The following is a 21,898-nucleotide window of genomic DNA, read 5'->3' on the forward strand; positions in this document are numbered from 1 at the left end:
AATATCTTGCTATTTGTGAGGCATACAGTTATTTTTCTTTCTGAACTGCAAGTTATTAGGAGTTAAAGTTAAAATATTTTAAACACACATAAAGGAGTTTGCATTTAGACACAAATGATCTACATGTAAGAATGCTGAGGAATAATTTAAAAAAGGAATGTGGAGAAAGCCTGTTTAAGTAACTTGGCAACAGTAGAAGGCTAGTGACACATTTAGGAAATAATTGGCAATATTGGTTGTTTTTAAGGAGACCCTAGAATTTAGAATGCTAAATAAATATTGTTTTTTAAAGATATTGGTGGCATGTATGCTAACAAGACTTGGAACGAGATATGCCTCTGAACTGGGTGAGCTGCAGTCTCTAAATTGCCTGCACAAGAGTCATCCTGGTGTCATGCTCAGCGTGCTAATTTTATACCAGAAAAATGTACAGACTTCTTTCAGGTCATAGGGACTGCTGGAAACTTAGGAAGGAGTAGACCTGTAAAAAGCCTAATAGCAAAGTATGTGCTGAAAAATTGCCTTGCTTTCCTCTTCGCATTTATAAACTGTGTTGGAGGACGGTCTCCATGTGTTGGAGCATTATCTCCATTTTTTCCACATGCTTTCTCCCTGAAGTGAGAACTTAACTACAGTGAAGTATCAATGTCACCAAGCTGGCAGCCTGTGCTTGTCGGATATGGTTTTTGTTCTGCAGATGGCACAGAAGGAATGGCTAGAGATTACTGCCCATTTCCCAAAAGTCTCTGAGGAGCTGTTGAGCACCTCCATAATAAAAAAGCTTTGTTTTGCAGTGACTTACATTCATTCATTTATTCATTCATTTGAACAAGGGACAAACTATTTTCTTCACAATTTTATTGAAGTGTAATTGAAGTACAGCAAACCACACAGAGTTGATCGTTTTTATTTGTGAATCCTGTATTTGTAAATTCACCTACTTAATAACATCATGGCACTTTTGTAGTCATCTGAAGATGTGCGGAGTGATGAAAAATCTGAAAAAAATTTCTCTTTCATGTTTCAGCTCTCAAACTGTAAACAAGTACCCTGTTTTGGTTGTCCATTCAGTGACACGTTGTCCACATTTTTGTGCTTTTTGTTAGTGATTTTGCTGTTTAAAATTGGTCTCTCGAACCTACCACTAAAGTGCTATCTGATGTTCCTAAGTGTGGGAAGTCTGTGATGTGTTTTATAGAGAAAATATGTCATTTGGATAAGCTTCCTGCAGGCATGAGTTCTAGTGCTTTTTCACTGGGAGCTCAATATTAATGAATCAACAATATGTTACACTCAGAAAAGGAAGAAAAAAATTGCCAATCTGTATCTGAGGCTGTTCCAGAAAGTGTTAAAGTAATATTTATAAATGAAGCCATGGAAAACAAAGAAAAGTGGTGAAATTTGTGAATTAATGAGATGATAGCTTATTTTTTCAATTAAAAAAAAAAAAGCATACTGGATAGCATTGTTGTAAGACTGAAAATCCAAGACATTTGTGGCTGTGTTACACAAGGTCAGGAAAATGTTAAAACCTCCTTGGCTAGTACTGGCCAGCTTGCATGTTTCCAATGGTGATATCACATAAAAAATGTTAGGCTTCAGTGTGAGGCAGGTTCTGCAGATCAGAAGACTGCAGAGGAATTTTGAGAATACCTGCTAAGTGTTACAGGGAAAACGGTTATGTAGAAGAGCAGGTTTTCAATACTGATGAGGCTGACTTACTTTACAAGGTCCTTGGCAAATGAACATGTATAATGCAAATGACATTTCGGTTGAACAAAATGTGACTAGAGGCTCACAGGAAACTAACCCTGTATTTCCCAGGAGCAATAGCTGAATATTTTCTGACTCAGTATTTGTGATGACTTAATAGAACATAACTACTATGGATAAAGAGAATAGACTATATGTTTCAAGTATACAAATCAATTTATACACACACACACACACACACACACACATATATATATGTATATATGGATGGATGGTTATCCAAAAAACTGTCAACACAAGATAATGAGCATTTTCTTTACCACCCAAAATTTTTTGCGCCTCTTTGAAATCCATCCCTCCTTCTACTTCTATTCCTAAACACCCATTAAACTGCTTTCTGAACCTATGAATTCATTTGCATGCTCTATAATTTCATAAAAATGAAATATACTCTTTTTACTTCTTTAAGTCTAGTTTCTTGTATTCAGCATAGTGACTGAGATTTTTCCATGCTATTGTGTGCATCAATAGTTCTTTTCCTTTTATTGCTAAGTGGTGTTCCATAGAAAGAATAAACTCATCCACTTCTGGACATTTATGGTTTTTTTGCTATTACAACTAAAACTGCTATGAATGTTTATATATGTATGTTGTGGGAACATATATGTTTGCATTCCTTGGCTAAATAGTTAGGAGTGGAATGACTGGTGCAGGTGGTAGGTGTAGGTTTAAATTTTTAAGAAATCTCCACACTGTTTTCCAAAGTAATTGTACTGTTTTACCCTCCTAACAGTGCCATATGAGAGTTCCAATTACTCTGCATATTCCTAACATTGGTATAGTCTGTGATAACTTTTAGCCATTTGTAGCTCATTGTGGTTTCAGTTTGCATTTCCCAACAACTAATAATGTGAAACATCTTTTAATGTGTGTGGTTTTTTTTTTTTTTTTGGTCACATATACTCTTTTATAAAACGACCTTTCAACGGCCAGGAACGGTGGCTCACGCCTGTGATCCCAGCATTTTGGGAGGCCAAGGCAGGTGGATCACCTGAAGTCAGGAGTTCGAGACCAGCCTGACTAACATGGAGAAACTCCGTTCCTATTAAAAATACAAAATAAGCCAGGCATGGTGGCACATGCCTGTAATCCCAGCTACTCGGGAGGCTGAGGCAGGAGAATCACTTCAACCCAGGAGGCAGAGGTTGTGGTGAACGGAGATCACACCATGGCACTCCAGCCTAGGCAACAAGAGTGAAACTCCATCTCAAAAAAAAAAGAAAAAGCGACCTTTCAACTCTTAAATATTTTTAAATTGAGTTGTTTTTTATTACTAAAGCTTAAGAGTTATTTATATATTCAGTTATAATCCTTTTGTTTGATACATACTATGTGAATATTTTCTCCCAGTATGTGGCCTGCCTATTTGTTTTCCAAATGGTGTCTTTCAATGAGCAAGTTTTACATTTTGATGCAATCCAATCTATTTTCTTTTATGTGTTTGGTTTTTGAGTTTTCACTAAGAAACTTTTACTCATTCAAAGGTTGCAAAGATTGTTTTTGCTATATTTTTCCTGGTATTTTATAGTTTAAATTTTACATTTAGGTCTACAAACTATTTTGAGTTAAATTTTGTTATCAATATGAAACAAGGATCAATGTTCATTTTTTTTTCCCGAATGAATATCCAGTTGATCTAACATAATTTGTTGAAAAGACTTAATTTCCCATTGAATTGCAATCTTTGTGAGTAAGTCATTTGTATGGTCTATTTCTAGATAATATCCATTCTATTCCATTGATTTAGTTGGCTACCTTGTCAATATCACACTGTCTTGATTACCATAGCTTTATGGTAAGTCTTGATGCCAGTTAAGGTAATTCCTGTAACTTTGTTATTTATATATTTCTCTCTTTTTTTTTTCATTATTCTAGATCCTTTGCATTTTCCTATAAATTTTAGAATCTCCTTGTCAAATTCTACCCACAAAAAGTCCATGAGATTTTTTATTGGAAATATGTTGACTTTATGGAGCAAATGTGTATGAGTTTGCTAAGACTGCCATAACAAAGTACTACAGGCTGCATGGCTTAAAGTACTGAACCTATGATTTATTTTTGCACAGTTCTGGAGTTGAGAAGTATCAGATCAAGGCATCTACAAGAGTGATTTCTTCTCAGGGCTCTATCCTTGGCTAGTAGATTATCTTCTTCCTGTATCTTCACATGGCATTCTTGGTGTCCTAATCTCCTCTTCTTATAAAGACACCAGTCATGTTCAATTCAGGCCCACCCTAATGGCCTCATTTTAACTTAATCACTTCTTTAAATATCCTATTTCCAACAATAGTCACATTTGGAGGTACTGAGGGTTAGAAGTTCAACAAATGAATTTTGAGTAATTTTGACTTTTGTCCTGAGTATTATGAATGTTATGTTTTATAGACTCTGGATCTTGTTGTAATCCTCAATGTTAATGTATTTGTTTTGGCAGACAATCAATCCAGCTAGGTTCAGACCTTAAGTTCTTTTTTTCTTTTACGTTTAATTAAGAAATAATAATTGTATATATTTTTGGGATACAATGTGATGTTTTGATACATGTTTACAGTGTAGAATGATTAAATCAAGCTAATTAACAAATCTATTACCTCACATACTTATCATATTTTTGTACTGAAAACATTTTAAAATCTGTTCTTTTAGCAATTTTGAAATATATGATGCATTGTTATATTTATTATAGTCGCAATTCTGTGCAATAGATCACTAAGGCTCATTCACCTTAACTGAAATTTTGTACTCTTTAATCAACATCTGCAGTTGATGTTAGATAATCTCCAGTTTTCCCATTCACCTCCCACCCCTAGCCTCTGGTAACCACCATTCTATCTGCTTTTTCTATGAGTTTGGCTTTTTTAGATTTCATATTACGTGAGATCATGTGGTATTTGTCTTGTGGACCCGGCTTATTTCACTTAGGGTGATGTCCTCCAGGTTCATCCACGTTGTTGAAAATGACAGAATTTCCTTCTTTTTAAAGGCTGAATATATTCCATTGTGTATATATCATATATTATCTTTATCCATTCATCTGATAATGGACACCTAGGTTGCTTCCGCTAGGACAGACACTAGGTATAGGTTTGGGGTGGGGGAAAGAAATATGCATATAACCAAACTCATATTTGTTTTCTTCCTCTTCTTTTCTCAACTAAATTGTTTTCCCAGTGAGACAGTTACATTACCAATTGCGAAGTGACATAATAAATGTTATACTAGAACTGTAGAAAAGTGCTGTGAGAATGAGTGTAATTGGGAAGTGGCCTTCTGAGAGACTTGGGCAGCTTTCATAAAGGAGAGTGCTGATGAATGCAGATAATTTTGGGGAGAATCTTAAAAGATGTCAAACAGTTTACCAGGCAAAGAAAGAAGAAGAACAAGTAGAAGGCATATTTGGATCATGGCAAGTCATCTGAAGGTGACTGGAGGATGTAGTAAAGAGTATAATAGGATGAAGATGGGAAGATGGGAAGTTTAATGTGCTCATGGATTTGCATGCCATAGTATAAAGTTTACATTTTATTCTGTAAGCAGATGTGTTTATATTTTGAATTACCTTTCAAGTCTATTCTTTGGATGCTCTTACCTGAGGGAATCTCTAAACAACAGTCATAAAAATGATCATGCCCACTCTTCTGATTTTCAACATTGCAAACATATTCACACCAGAAATGTCCTTGACACAAAAGGTCTGCATAAAATGAGCATGCAGAAATCTGACAACATTTCTTCACCAATTAGTCAACTGGCAACAGTAAATTGATGACAATAAATCTGAATAATAATGTATAAAAGCAGAAAAAAGAAGATATATTTTGGGCCTCAGAATCTTAGCAAGAGAAATTCTAACTCAAAACAAAAACTGTAGATATTATCTAGGGTGATCTACTGAATCGCACACTGTAGAAACTAATGTTTACAATGGATGACTGAAGTTACAGCCCAAACTCTGTTTTTCCCATGGGCATGGGAATTTTGAGCTCAACAAGTTCTGGAAGTAAACCTAATAACAATTAGATGTTTGACTAGAATGTTTCTATCATATACTCCTTAAAATAATCACGTCTCAGATAGAATAATGGCCATGATAAGGGCTTAACATATGCATACCTGAGGAATTGAGTTTGCCTGAGAAGAGATGCAATTGATTTGCATAATCTTTACCTTGACCAAAAGGGGTAAAATAGAAAAGAAAAAGATGATTACTTTTTTTTTAATTATACTTCAAGTTCTAGGGTACATGTGCACAACGTGCAGGTTTGTTACAAATGTATACATGTGCCTTGTTGGTGTGCTGCACCCATCAACTTGTCATTTACATTAGGTTTATCTCCTAATGCTATCCCTTCCCACTCCCCCACCCCACGACAGACCCCGGTGTGTGACCTTTACACGCCGGGGTAAAGACGGGGTCTTTATTTTACTTTGGATTTATTTTAACTAATGCTATGTGTGTACCCTATATTGAACAGTCATAACTTTTATCCATAATTCAGATAATTTGAATATTTCTTTATTTCAAATTTAGAGATTCTTATGGCTCTCTGTTATTTATTGGTGGATTTTAGATTAATAATTTTCTTTAAAATGATTAGTGTTATTTGCACATTTGGAAATCAAGCCCCACAAATCTTGATACTTTGTGGGGTGGCGGGCAAAGGTGTCAGAAGAATTTAATGATTGTACCATTTTAGTGTGAATCCAAAAAAATAACCATTTTCCCAAAGTACTAGGGATACCTACTTTCTAGTGTGTTTGAATGGTTTCCAGGGCCTAAAACTGCAAGAGCAGTGTCTAGTGTGCATCAGATGCTCCATGAAGGTCACCTCACGATGATGTGTGATAGTGGCAGTGGCTCCTTCCACACAGTCCTGTAAGGTCCTCTGTCTCTCTCTACCACAGCAACTAGGGCATTCCATGGATTTATATTTTATATGTTTCTTTTGCACACTATTGACTCTTTAAGGAAACTTGTCTTTTTCATTTTTATATACTCAGAATTTAACACAGTGTTTCACATATTGTAGACATACTTCAAGTATTTGTTAAACTGTAGTAGAATGTTTGAGAAATAACAAGGATTCTTCCAAAACAATGAGAATTATTCACATATTTCCTGTACAAATACTAATTTGATAAATGACTATGAACATGTACATTGAATAAGTGAACACCTGAGTAAAATCATAAAGCAAGGGTCTTTTTCTCAGTAACTATCTTTGCACAACTACTAGGCTCCTTTCTCCAGACTCTGCAGACTCAAATCTCAAGAAGTCTTCATAGATTTTCCAGCCATCCAAAAGTTCCTGGTCACTCTCAGCATAAGAATTTTACCTTAGTAGCCGGGCGCGGTGGCTCAAGCCTGTAATCCCAGAACTTTGGGAGGCCAAGACAGGTGGATCACGAGGTCAGGAGATCGAGACCATCCTGGCTAACATGGCGAAACCCTGTCTCTACTAAAAAAAAATACAAAAAAAAAACTAGCCGGGCGAGGTAGTGGGCACCTATAGTCCCAGCTACTCTGGAGGCTGAGGCAGGAGAATGGCTTAAACCCGGGAGGTGGAGCTTGCAGTGAGCTGAGATCCAGCCACTGCACTCCAGCCTGGGCGACAGAGCAAGACTCCATCTCAAAAAAAAAAAAAAAAGAATTTTACCTTAGTAATGAACATATCAAATTCAATGTACAAATATAAACACTCAGCAAATAATTTGAATAGGCTAACTGTAGTCTGGGAAGACTGTAGTGAATCAAGGGAGTGAGCATAGTCAATTCAATAATCTTTCTCTGTTCCTCTCTCTTGTCTTGTGATAACCGTAGAATTGGGTCAGGAGAAGAAGGGATAAGGGACAAGACAATCTCATTTAAGAAATAATCTGGCATTTGTGTGCTCAAGTTCAACACCAAATCTTTTTATCTTGGAACACTTTAGTGGTTTTCTTTGAGATTTCAGTGACTGTAGCCTTGCTTGTATCAGATAGTGCCTCTTCACTGTTGGGAGCTGTGTGATACACCCTCAACTTTCTCTTTCAACAATACACCTACAATGTCTTTCTGGCCAGAAAGTCCTCTTGGACAATCTCTGGGGGCACCTTCCTCTTACATGATCACATCTAGACCATAAAAAACACTCCTCTGTTCTATCAGCAAAGGCACTACAGCCTTTGTTCCCATTATAATAATCTGACAGATTTAGACATATTAGTCAGGGTTCTCTAAAGAAATGGAACCAATGAGATGTTGCTTAACAACAGGGATATGTTTTGAAAAATGCATCATCAGGTGATTTCTTCATTGTGTGAACATCATAGAGTGTACTTACACAAACCTAGGTAATATAGCTTACTACACACCAAGGTTATATGGTATATCTAATTGCTCCTAAGCTACAAACATGTTATGGTACTGACTACTATAGGCAATTGTAGCAAATGGTGTTTGTATATCTAAACATATCTAAATATAGAAAAGGTAATGCAGTACATGTTTTGGTAGCTATGACATCACTAGGCACTGGAGATTTTTTACCTCCATTATAATCTGCATATATTTTTTTAAGATGGAGTTTGCTGTGCTGATAGGCTGGATGTGAACTTCTGTCCTCAAGCAATCCTCCCATCTCAGTCTCTTGAGTGGCTGGGACTACAGGCATACAACACCATGCTAGGTCCATTATAATCTTATGGAATCACTGATGTATATATGTTACTATATATACATATATGCACACACACTCTCTCTTTATATATATATACACACACACACATCATATATGGTGTGTATATACCTTTTGACATATATCTAGGTGTGTACATATAGAGTTTATGTGTGTGTATATATGTGTGTATATATAAATGTGTATATATACACCTAGATGTATATCTGTATATATACACATTTATAGGTATATGTGTATATATACATGCACACCAAGACATATAGAGATCTGCACTCTCTAGGTATGTGTGTCTGTGTGTATGTGTGTCTATATACATAGTCTCTAGGTATATAGAAGTAATGCTTCAACCATATATATATGTGTGTATATATATGTGTGTGTATACATATGTGTGTGTATATATATGTCTCAATGGAGAAACCGTGTGTGTTTGTGTGTGTGTGTATATATATGGTTTATATATAGTACATATATGGTGTATATATCAAGTGTGTGTGTGTATATATATAGAGTCATGGGTGAGTGTGTGTGTATATATATATTTATCTTTCACACTATTAACTCTTTAAGGGAACTTGTCATTCATTTTTATATACTCAGATTGTAACATAATGTTTGGCATATTGTAGACTACATATATACAGCTTGGAAAACAGTATACATATATACAGTTTAACAGATACTTGCAGTATGTCTAATATATACATGTGTGTGTGTATATATATATATTTAAAAAAGGAGAGAGAGAGACAGTGGGAGAGAAATATAAAGAGAGCAAAGGGGTGAGAGAGAGAGATTGATTTATTATACGGAACTGGTTCATGCAAGTATAAAGGCTGAGAAGTCCTAAAATCTTTAGTCAGAAAGCCGTAGACCCAGAAGATCTGAGGATGTAGTTCTAACACTACCTCAGAGGCCTGAGAACCAACTGATAGTATAAGTTCCAGTTCAAAAGACAGCAGGCCTGAGAAACAAGAAGAGCCAAGTTTCAGTGGAATATTGAAGGCAGAAAAAGACCAACATCTCAGCTCAGCAGTCAACAAGAAGAGCTTCTTCTCACCTGCAGGAGGGTCAGTCTTTGTGTTCTTTTCAGGTCTTCAGCTGATTGGATAAGGCCCACCCTTATAAGGGCAGGCAGTCTGCTTTACTCAGTGTGCCCATTAAAATGCTAATATCATCTCAAAACATCCCGCAAAGACACCCCAGAATAGTGTGTGACCAAATACCCGGGTGCTGTTTCATCCAGTCCAATTGACATAAATTAATCATCCATAAGCTATATCTTCTTACATTAAATTTCTCACGCACAGATTAAAAACTGGCTGCTTACGTTTTCCTAAACTTCAGACAATATATGCCAAGCTGTACAACTGGTACTTTTAAAACCTTTCTCACAAGATTGTATCTACTTTTCTTCCCCTATGGCTTGGATAGGGAAAATGCCACAGAACTCCAAAGGTAGCTTCTCTTTCAGCCCCTCCAGTTCATTTCTTTTCTATCCTTTGAGTTCTGTTGTGCTTCAGGTCACAAGCTTTGATTATCTTCTGTTCTACTTTGCATAGAAATAGAATGTGCTCCCTCAAATTAATATGTTAAAGTCCTAACCTTCAGTACCTCAGAATGTGACTGTATTGGAGATATGATCTTTACAGAGGTAAAATGGAGTTGTTAGGTTGGGTCCTAATCCAACATGACTAGTGTCCTTATTAGAAGAGAACATTTGGAAACAGGCAAGTACAAAAGGCAGATAATGTGAAGATCCAGAAATAAGACAGTCATCTCCAAGTCAAAGAAAGAGACCTTGAAAGAAACCAGCCCTGCCAACACCTTGATCTTGGACTTCTAGACTCAAGAACTGTTAGAGAATTAATTTATGTTGTTTAAGCCACCCAGTCTGTAGCACTTTATTATGGTAACCCTGCAAACTAATACATTTCCTTTGCAGGTCTTGCTTTGCTGGTCTAGAAACCTTAATTTGGAATGTGTGGGTAGTTACCTCCTATTATTTTGTCTTAGCTTTTGGAAGATTTAAATGGAAGGAATCTCATTTTTAGAATATTACTATATGTCTCTTTTTTTAGTTTACTATGTATATATCTCCTTTCTAAAACTCTCTGCACTGGTTTCAACCAACTCAGTTTTATAAAACTTCAGATTTGCGTACATGCATTTTAAGTCCAAACCATTGGAGAGCATCACCTTGAATGTTGCTATTTAGGCAACATTAAGTTTTGATGGAATATCAAGGAAAAAATGATTTTTAAATGGTATCTTAAGCCTGTTTCACGCTTCAAAAATAAAGAAAATGAATGAATGGATGCTTTTGATTACTGACATTAAAGATAGAACCCATATTTTATTTCATCCCGTAAGAAGAACCTGCTCAGATAAATGAATTTGATTATGATAAGGCAGATGTAGCACAACCCAGATGACATTTCTTTACCTCTTACACCTAAAGGAATAAGGATCTAGAGACATTAGCCATCTCTTTAAACATAGGAGTTTGGGAGTTGAAAGTTCGAACAAAATAAGAGAGAACAGTGAGTAAAATATTTTTGTAGTGCAACAGGAAATGAACATTCTATCAGAACTTTGTTAGCACATAATTTATCTTCAGTTGTAAATAACAACAGTGATTCTAAAAATATATAGCTGTGTGATGCTTCTAATTTGGTCTCATAATGCCATGCATTGACATGTGGTCAGTCTAGTACAACAGGAAAATGTAAATGTGGCTTTCTTCACTAGGGTAAATACATATAGTGATGATACATACTTTGGTTGATAGTTTATACAGATCTTAAGGAATACCAATTAATTTGGAAACATAACACTGCCTGAAAATTAACATTTACAACCAGAATTACTCCTCATCAGGATTTCTAAATTTGTGTGCCTTTTCATATTCTTACTTTATCCAGGAAACTTAATGAAATCCCAGGTGCAGAACACGTTCAGTGTGTCTGCAGTTTGTCAGACACTCTCACATTCTCCTCACAGTGCACAGGCTTCTGTTAACAGGCAGACTTCATAGATTCTTTTTGTCAAGAGCTTATTGGAAACAGAAGTCTATTCTGTCTGCTAAATGTGAGGAACTGAGATTCAAGTTCTGGCACAGCTAAGCTGTCAACAAAATGCAGTGATTGGGCTGATGTCCAATTTTCTAGTATTGACTTGGCTCTTAAGAATCCTAATAAAGTAAAGTACCAGTGGCAACTCCAGCCAAAAGCATGCCTTGGACACCTTCATGTTTTATGAGGACGCATATCAATTTTCTATGACAACATCTAATATCTGCTTTCTTACCTGTGATGTGTTAGCACCAGGTTCCTGACAAGTAACAGTCTCCCAAACCCGAGGCATTGCATTGCCATGGAAATCAGACACTCAAATGCCGATATTCAGAACTCAGCTTTCCCACTTTCATGAAAAGTCCAAATGTTTATGAAACCTGTGAAAATATTTCAAATGATATTCTTAATAAAACCTTTCTGGTTTTCAAGTCAAACACAGTTGAAACTTCTCTTAGAAGTGGAGGTAGGAAAAGATGGCGAGTGATTGTTTTTGTGTTAACTCTCTCCTTTCAGGGAAGACTGACTTTAAAGAAGTGAAATTTCAAAAGTTTCAAACCCCCTATCATGTTTTATTGAAGCTTTATACCCCTTTGTTTAAAAAGTAATTCTTTAGGTTTTTTGTTTGCTTGTTTGATTTTGTTGTTGTTGTTATTAGTTGAGATTTAAGTGATAATCAGGGGCTCCCAGTCCAGATACTACACAAACCTTCCCTAAATTTCTATAGGTTTCCAGGGGTTATAGCCTTGTGATTGCATCTGGCTCTAAATTCCTCTTTATACTGAACTTTTATCATAATTTCTATTCCTTTTTGTTCATCTCATACTGAACTAGACTAATGTCTAACCCTTTTTAATTTTCCACAAACTACCCAGACAAATCTAGCTTTACTGTAATAGGCTTTACTGACCTTTTAGGGCAATGGAAAGAATTCTAGGCTGCCTCTTTGCAAATTTTCTTATCCTAACAAATCCTTTGGCCATTTTGCCCCCAAGAATTTTTCAGTGGCCATAATTCTGGCTTGAGTGTTTTACCAGGTTGCTTGACCCACTGTTCCATTTTCCTTATAGCTCTCCTTATAGCTTTTTATGTTTACCTTTGTAAGATTGCCCAAAATGTGGTTTCTCCATTTCAGTTTAGATTTTCTCACCTTATTTAGCTCACTTCCTCTAAGTTTGCTCTGAGACTATATTTTCACTTTCAAAGACTTATTAATGTGTAATTTTGAAAAAAAGGGCCGTAGCACTCTGTCTTGTCCACTGGCAGACCCAAGTGTGGGGTAATCTTTTTTTCCTCATTCCCCTTCAGTCACTTTTAGTTAGCAGAAATAGAAGAAGTTATTTTCCCTTCACAGGAAATTAAGCATATAGCTCCAAAGATAAACAGGACTATGTTCAACTAGCTTTGGTTTTAAGTTATCAAAGTTCATGGTACATTTGAAACTTGGACTAGCCTTTCTCTTTCTGGTGAAAAATAAGCACCTGTTACTATTTTTTTCTTTTTTTGGATGGCATTTCACAATGTGGGCATATGATTTTTGCTTTGGCAAGACTTTTGGCAATGGAAAGATTAGAAATAGCCCACCAAAATATTTTCCAAATGATTATATGTTAAATACATTAGTCTTTTACGTTTGAGTGAAAGTATGATTAAACACTACTGAAGTATTTTCCACCTTCTGGGTCAAAGAATTGCCTATGCAAGAATAGTTCCAAAATATATTTCAAAACAAGCTAAAATATATTCCAGTAGCCATCTTTTGAGATATTCTCAGAACGATCTTAACCGTGCTTATTGCCAAATCAAAGATTAAAGTATGCTAATACATACAAAAGTATCACACAAGTTCAGTCTCCATGCCCTAAATAATTACTCAGTGAATCTGAGCAGAAAGATGGGAAGCTTCCCCCATTTTCTTTCAGTGGTCAGTTATCTCAGTTGGTGATTTTTTTTTTGCTTGCTTATTTATTATTTATTTTTCTTCTTGTTCATAAAAATACTATATTGCAAGGTAAAATGTACAAATAATTTTTAAAAGGGGCAAATAGGCCAGGCATTGTGCCTCACAGTTGTAATCTCAGCACCTTGAGAGGCCGAGACAGGAGAATCCCTTGATTCCAGGAGTTCAAGACCAGACTGGGCAATATAGGGAGACTCTGTCTCTACAAATTAAAAAATAATAAATATTAGCCAACCACGGTGGCCTGTGACTGTGGTCCCAGCTACTCAGGAGACTCAGGTGGGAGGATAGCTTGAGCCCAGGAGGTTGAGGCTGCAGGGGCTGCAGTGAGCCATGATTATACCACTGTACTCTGGCCTGGGCAGCAGAGTGAGACCCTGTATTAAAAAAGAAGAAGAAGAAGAAGAAAAAGAAACAGAAGAAAAAGAGAGAGCAAATAACAGACAACAAATGAGAAACAAAGAAAATAGGAGCAAGGAAAGAGCATATACAATGAAATCAGGGATAAGACTTAAACATAATAACAATATACTATAAAGCCTTTTTCTTATGTATACCAAGAAATTCGCAATAGATGGTAATTTGAGATAGTCATGGCTTTTTTCACATATGAATGGGGCTGTAGTTTGCAGATTTAATCTCAACTGTAATAGATGCTCACAAATTTATTCTGATTGTTATGTCAGGGTCACTCTGACATTAATTGAGAGAGTTTTTCTCTTTTTAATGGCATATGCAGAAGCGGAGACAGAACAAGAAGAAAGCCTCCAAATATTTTAACTTTCTGGACGGTTTTTATGGTGTTCACATTTGTGGGTAAAGAATAACTAGCAATGTTTTTCCTTTAGGAAAGCACAAGACGTCATATGATGAACCTTTGAGTGGTGAAGTCTTTGCAAACTCTCTTAAATCTAATGACTTCTGGGTACAACTATACTTTGCCATATGAAAAGAAAAGTTACTTTTTTCTCTGGTGTCTGTTGATATCTTTGAAGTGGGTTTGTGTCTTTTTTTCCCTCTAAGCCTCACTTAAATCAGCTTCCCAGAGATTTGGAGCCAAAAAAAAAAAAGACTTGAGAGAAAAAGAAAATTAAATGTTTTTCACATATGCACTAGGGTGATTGCCACAGTAGACAAAACATTTAAAATGTTGTATTATATTAACCATTAAGAGTTGAGAATTCAGCAATAATATAAGATGGAAAAATAAAAAGTATGTACGTGTATTAGTCCATTTTCACGCTGCTGATAAAGACATACCCAAGACTGGGCAATGTATCAAAGAAAGAGGTTTATTGGACTTACAGTTCCATATGCTGGGGAGGCCTCACAATCATGGTGGAAGTCAAGGAGGAGCAAGTCACGTCTTAGCTTGTCTAGGGAAACTCCCATTTTTAAACCCATCAGATCTCGTGAGACTAATTCACTGTTAACGAGAACGGCACAGCAAAGAACTTCAATCGCTTCCCACAGGGTTCCTCTCGCGACATGTGGGAATTGTGGGAGTTACAATTCAAGATGAGATTTTAGGTGGGGACACAGCCAAACCATAACAGTACATGTGCATCTGTGCTTGATGAATGAACTGCCAACTGTATTTACAGACTGTAGGGTATAAGATAAACTGTCTTAGGTTAAGTATCATTAAAATAGGAAGTGTCTCCAAAAAATTTAGTATCACTTAAAATTTACCATGCATATTTTCAAATATAATAGCATTAGGCTTTGACTTTTAGATAAGTGTATCAGATAATAGAAAGTATAATCAAGTCTTTTAGAAACACTTTCCTGTTAATGTACTGACTCTTGCAGTAATTATAATAAAGGTATGTGGGGAGATAGGGTGAGCATGTTTGCATGAAGTGATGTAGAATAGAAAATGGTTTCCTTTATTTTTTGAAGAAACAAAACTGAGAATGGCTTAAATGTTTAATATTTTCTTATCCATTGACTTTAATAAGTTATTTAAATCTGGTTTTGGTTTCTCTTTTTAAGAAATTTTGCATTTATGGGTCTATGCACTGGCTCTTCTAATTGCTGATACTGTACTCTTGGCTAATTTATAAGACCTCTGAGTTTTTGCTTTCTTAACAGCATAGTAGGGATGAAAATAGGGGACACCTTTCTGATGAGGTGAGAGTAGGAATTAAATAAGGTAATGTGTCTAGAGCAGGGCCAGGTGTGTGTTAGTTACTATTATTACTTTGATCCTTAAATGCAAGATGAATTCACGTGATGATTTAGGCATTTTCTTGGGAAGCATACTATAAGGAAATATGGATGTTTCTTTGGTACATCATGCTTCCTTGCTGAGAGGCTGCTATAATCCATCTCTAGAGGAAGCATCTTTGGTGCGTTCTTGATGCACATTGTAAGACTGCAGAGTAATTAGAGTTCATTTTTTTAAATCAAGAAGTTTTGATTTTCAGGTTTTCGATCTTTCACCTGTTCTGCATATGTGCCCGTTATGTGAAAGCTGTACCAAGAGGAATAAAATATTCCCTTTATGTACTGCAGACTAATGAGAAACAATTGACCATATTTATCAATATCATCCTTACAATCTTCCCTCTTTGCCACTTTCCTTCCTTTGAATACAAATGGTGCATTGTACATAATTCATCTCTGTGTTTCTTATTTTACTATATAGTACTCAGGAATTCAGTTTATATTTTTTGTGTATTTGACATTCACTTGAGTTTTAATTAACATCTAAAACCAAATCCCAAAAGTTATGTAAACTTGTGTGCCTTAGACTCTGCTATGGGGATTGTATCACAGGCAGAGACAAAGAAGATTTCACTGGGATTCTGTTTCACCTAATAGCATAACACTGCCGGGCCGGGCGCGGTGGCTCACGCCTGTAATCCCAGCACTTTGGGAGGCCGAGGCGGGCGGATCACAAGGTCAGGAGATCGAGACCACGGTGAAACCCCGTCTCTACTAAAAATACAAAAAATTAGCCGGGCGCGGTTGTGGGCGCCTGTAGTCCCAGCTACTCGGGAGGCTGAGGCAGGAGAATGGCGTGAACCCGGGAGGCGGAGCTTGCAGTGAGCCGAGATCGCGCCACTGCACTCCAGCCTGGGCCACAGAGCGAGACTCCGTCTCAAAAAAAAAAAAAAAAAAAGCATAACACTGCCTTAGTGGCACAAAGAGCCTTGGAGAAAAAAAAAAAAAAATACATTGCCTCCATTTCCAACTTTTATAGGCTTCAGTTCAAATCAGCTAATGTGGAGAATTTGCAGTGAAGTTGCTTTGAATCCTTGTTTGTTTGTTTATTTATTTTTACATAGCATCAAGAAGCCTGTATTTAGTATATACTGTTAAAAATATTTATTCAAACTAGGAATCTATTAAAATTCTAAAAACTCTTCATAAATCACTTAATGGAATAGAGAGAGTTTTGGATCAATAATAAATGGATCATTTTTATTAAATAAATAAATCCTCTTCTAATACCACATTGCAAGTAGGAAGATAATATATTTTGCTATTTACCAAGTACTTTAATTAGCATATTTTAAAGCTAAATATGTCCATTTGTACATATAGGGGAAATACAATTACTCTTCTTATCTTTATACGGATGAGATATACTGGATAAGTTTTGGTTTTTAATCATACAAGAAAATATATTTCTAAGCAGTTTTCTAGATTTATAACCTGTATACATTTTCATTCAGTTATTTTTCTATAAGGGCAAATAACCCCACAAGTTAGTCATTTAGAAATTTGTTTTACAACCAATTATAAAAATATATAACTGAATGTCTCCTTACAACAGCCTTTTAGAAGATGCTATTATAAACACTTAACTTTTACTTGCATATCCACAAAAATTTTAAGAAGCTACTGTGAGATGGAGAATCACATTGATAAAGCAGTGTTAAAAATAACAGTGAGGAAAATTTAATGAATGATGGTTAGAGGGAGATAAACCGAAGGCATTTTTTCCTCTTTCTACTTACAGGGGGAAAATTTAGAAAATAGGATATGTAAATACTGCACAAGATCCGATAGTATACTACCCAATAGTATCAGGTAGTAGGGAAGAGTTGTATGGTTTCCACAGATGACACGATAAAGCTTTTGGCTTTTAGATTCAGAAAGCCATTTTCACATGTCACATGCTTCCACACACTATACACACACTGACACATACCCTATATATCTCAAAGTATTTTTCCATTGCTTCTGTTGTTTAGTGCTGCAGTGTCTCTTACCTCAGTTCTAACTCCGTTTTTTCCCTTTCCCTTGTTGACCTCTGCTCTGAATTGGTCCCAGTCCCTTCTAAGTCTGAAATTCTTTCATTCAGTGATTCTACTTATGTTCTGTACACATCAGGTGTATTTATTTCCAACGTCGAGGAATATATAATACTAGGTTGCTTTTCTATTTCTTTTTCTAGATGGCGAACATATAGAATTACAGAAAATTATAGGAGAAAAACAGGATAGATGGCTTTTATTCATTCATTCCCAAGTGATTGCTTACTGTTTCCTAAGGACTGCACTAGATACCAGATACACAAACAAGACTAGGTCTCAATTCATGCATCAGAAACTGTCAGTGAAGTAGAAGAGTCAGACACATAAACAAGGGCACATGCAATAAAGTAATACAAGTACTATAACTAATGTATATATAAGTCATGAAAACAGAGTTGGTCAGTTCTCCCTGGGCAGCTTGGCCACCAGGAACCTGATGTCTGGGCTTCATTTAAAAGATGAATGGATTTTGACATACTGGGTAGGCCATTCTAGGCAGAGGGAGATGTGTGAGCAACACACATAAGTGTTCAGCACAACTGGAGAGTAGAGAGGGTCTCCCATTGGAGGAGTTGGATTTCATCATGTCAGATATTGGTCTCCTATTTGTTATAAGTGTACCAAATGCTTCATATATTCCATTGGAGTGTACAAGAATATATTAGAATTTATATTTAAATTGAGTTTATATCATCTTTTAATTTTTATTATTTTTGAGTATGGTTTATATATATATATATATTTGTGTGTGTGTGTCTAATTTATAAATAAACAAATGTAGTCTGTTGGGTGTATGATTAAAAGTTGTTTAAAAGTGAGATATACAAACAAAATGTTTACAGTTGACTGCTCCAGGAATCAGAGATTTCAGAGTTTTGAACTGAGGCCATCTGTTTGGCATTGTGGAAGAAGGAGATAAAATTATTAAGAATTACTGAGATAGCATTTTAAAAATCAGAATAGTGTAAAGCAAGTAGTCAGTGAAAAGTAGATATTGTAGTAGAAGTCAGATACAGAAGATGTCGCCGAGAGGAGCAAATACGGGTCTCAGCATTCAGCGTCCTTAGATCACGAGTCTAACAACCATGTGAGTTTTTGGAAAGATTAAATTTTCAAAAGGATGAATTTCTTACCAGCTAGATAAGAATAACAATTTTGTCTTCCTGTGCCCAAGTGATCTCATTGTTCAATTTCCACCTATAAGTGTGAACATGTGGTATTTGGTTTTCTGTTCTTGTGAGAGTTTGCTGAGCATGATGGTTTCCAGCTGCATCCATGTCCCTACAAAGGACACGAACTCATCCTTTTTTATGGCTGCATAGTATTCCATGGTGTATATGTGCCACATTTTCTTAATCCAGTCTGTCACTGATGGACATTTGGGTTAATTCCAAGTCTTTGCTATTGTGAATAGTGTCACAATAAACATACATGCGCATGTGTCTTTATAGCAGCATGATTTATAATCCTTTGGGTATATCCCCAGTAATGGGATGGCTGGGTGAAATGGTATTTCAAGTTCTAGATCCGTGAGGAATCCTCACACTGTTTTCCACAATGGTTGAACTAGTTGACAGTCCCACCAACAGTGTAAAAGTGTTCCTATTTCTCCACATCCTCTCCAGCACCTGTTGTTTCCTGATTTTTTAATGATTGCCATTCTAACTGGTGTGAGATGGTATCTCATTGTGGTTTTGATTTGCATTTCTCTGATGGCCAGTGATGATGAGCATTTTTTCATGTGTCTGTTGGGTGTATGAATGTCTTCTTTTGAGAAGTGTCTGTTCATATCCATTGCCCACTTTTTGATGGGGTTGTTTGTTTTTTTCTTCTAAATTTGATTGAGTTCTTTATAGGTTCTGGATATTAGCCCTTTGTCAGATGAGTAGATTGCAAAAATTTTCTCCCACTCTGTGGGTTGTCTGTTCACTCTGATGGTAGTTTCTTTTGCTGTGCAGAAGCTCTTTAGTTTAATTAGATCCCATTTGTCAATTTTGGCTTTTGTTGCCATTACTTTTGGTTTTTTAGACATGAAGTCCTTGCCCATGCCTATGTCCTCAATGGTATTACCTAGGTTTTCTTCTAGGGTTTTTATGATTTCAGGTCTAACATTTAAGTCTCTAATCCATTTTGAATTAATTTTCTTATAAGGAGTAAGGAAAGGATCCAGTTCCAGCTTTCTACTTATGGCTAGCCAATTTCCCCAGCACCATTTATTAAATAGGGAATCCTTTCCCCATTTGTTTTTCTCAGGTTTGTCAAAGATTAGATGGCTGTAGATGTGTGATATTGTTTCTGAGGCCTCTGTTTTGTTCCATTGGTCTATATCTCTGTTTCGGTACAAGTACCATGCTGTTTTAGTTACTGTAGCCTTGTAGTATAGTTTGAAGTCAGGTGGCATGATGCCTCCAGCTTTGTTCTTTTGACTTAGGATTGTCTTGGCAATGCAGGGTCTTTTTTGGTTCCATATGAACTTTAAAGCAGTTTTTTTTCCAATTCTGGGAAGAAAGTCATTGGTAGCTTGATGGGGATGGCATTGAATCTATAAATAACCTTGGGCAGTATGGCCATTTTCACAATATTGATTCTTCCTATCCATGAGCATGGTATGTTCTTCCATTTATTTGTGTCCTCTTTTATTTCACTGAGCAGTGGTTTGTAGTTCTCCTTGAAGAGGTCCTTTACATCCCTTGTCAGTTGGATTCCTAGGTATTTGATTCTCTTTGAAGCAATTGTGAATGGAAGTTCATTCATGATTTGGCTTTCTGTTTGTCAGTAACTGGTGTGTAAGAATGCTTGTGATTTTTGCACATTAATTTTGTATCCTGAGACTTTGCTGAAGTTGCTTATCAGCTTAAGGAGATTTTGGGCTGAGACAATGGGATTTTCTAAATATACAATCATGTCATCTGCAAAGAGGGACAATTTGACTTCTTCTTTTCCTAACTGAATACCCTTGATTTCTTTCTCTTGCCTGATTGCCCTGGCCAGAACTTCCAACACTATGTTGAATAGGAGTGGTGAGAGAGGGCATCCCTGTCTTGTGCCACTTTTCATAGGGAATTTTTCCAGTTTTTGCCCATTCAGTATGATATTGGCTGTGGGTTTGTCATAAATAGCTCTTATTATTTTGAGGTACATTCCATCAAAACCGAATTTATTGAGCGTTTTTAGCATGAAGGTCTGTTGAGTTTTGTCAAAAGCCTTTTCTGCATCTATTGAGATAATCATGTGGTTCTTGTCTTTGGTTCTGTTTATATGCTGGATTATGTTTATTGATTTGCGAATGTTGAACCAGCCTTGCATCCCAGGGATGAAGCCCACTTGATCATGGTGGATAAGCTTTTTGATGTGCTTCTGAATCCGGTTTGCCAGTATTTTATTGAGGATTTTTGCATCGATGTTCATCAGGGATATTGGTCTAAAATTCTCCTTTTTTGTTGTGTCTCTCCAGGCTTTGGCATCAGGATGATGTTGGCCTCATAAAATGAGTTAGGGAGGATTCCCTCTTTTTCTATTGATTGGAATAGTTTCAGAAGGAATGGTACCAGCTCCTCCTTGTACCTCTGGTAGAATTCAGCTGTGAATCCATCTGGTCCTGGACTTTTTTTGGTTGGTAGGCTATTAATTATTGCCTCAATTTCAGAGCCTGCTATTGGTCTATTCAGGGATTTAAATTCTTCCTGGTTTAGTCTTGGGAGAGTGTAAGTGTCCAGGAAATTATCCATTTCTTCTAGGTTTTCTAGTTTATTTACGTAGAGGTGTTTATAGTATTCTCTGATGGTAGTTTGTATTTCTGTGGGGTTGGTGGTGATATCCCTTTTATCATTTTTTATTGCGTCTATTTCATTCTTCTCTCTTTTCTTCTTTATTAGTCTTGCTAGCAGTCTGTCAGTTTTGTTGATCTTTTCAAAAAACCAATTCCTGGATTCATTGATTTTTTGGAGGGTTTTTTTGTGTCTCTATCTCCTTCAGTTCTGCTCTGATCTTAGTTATTTCTTGCCTTCCGCTAGCTTTTGAATGGGCTTGCTCTTGCTTCTCTAGTTCTTTTATTTGTGATGTTAGATTGTCAATTTTAGATCTTTCCTGCTTTCTCTTGTGGGCATTTAGTGCTATAAATTTCCCTCTACACACTGCTTTAAA

This window comes from Macaca mulatta, chromosome 5, assembly GCF_049350105.2.
Source record: "Macaca mulatta isolate MMU2019108-1 chromosome 5, T2T-MMU8v2.0, whole genome shotgun sequence".
NCBI classification, from domain to species: domain Eukaryota; kingdom Metazoa; phylum Chordata; class Mammalia; order Primates; family Cercopithecidae; genus Macaca; species Macaca mulatta.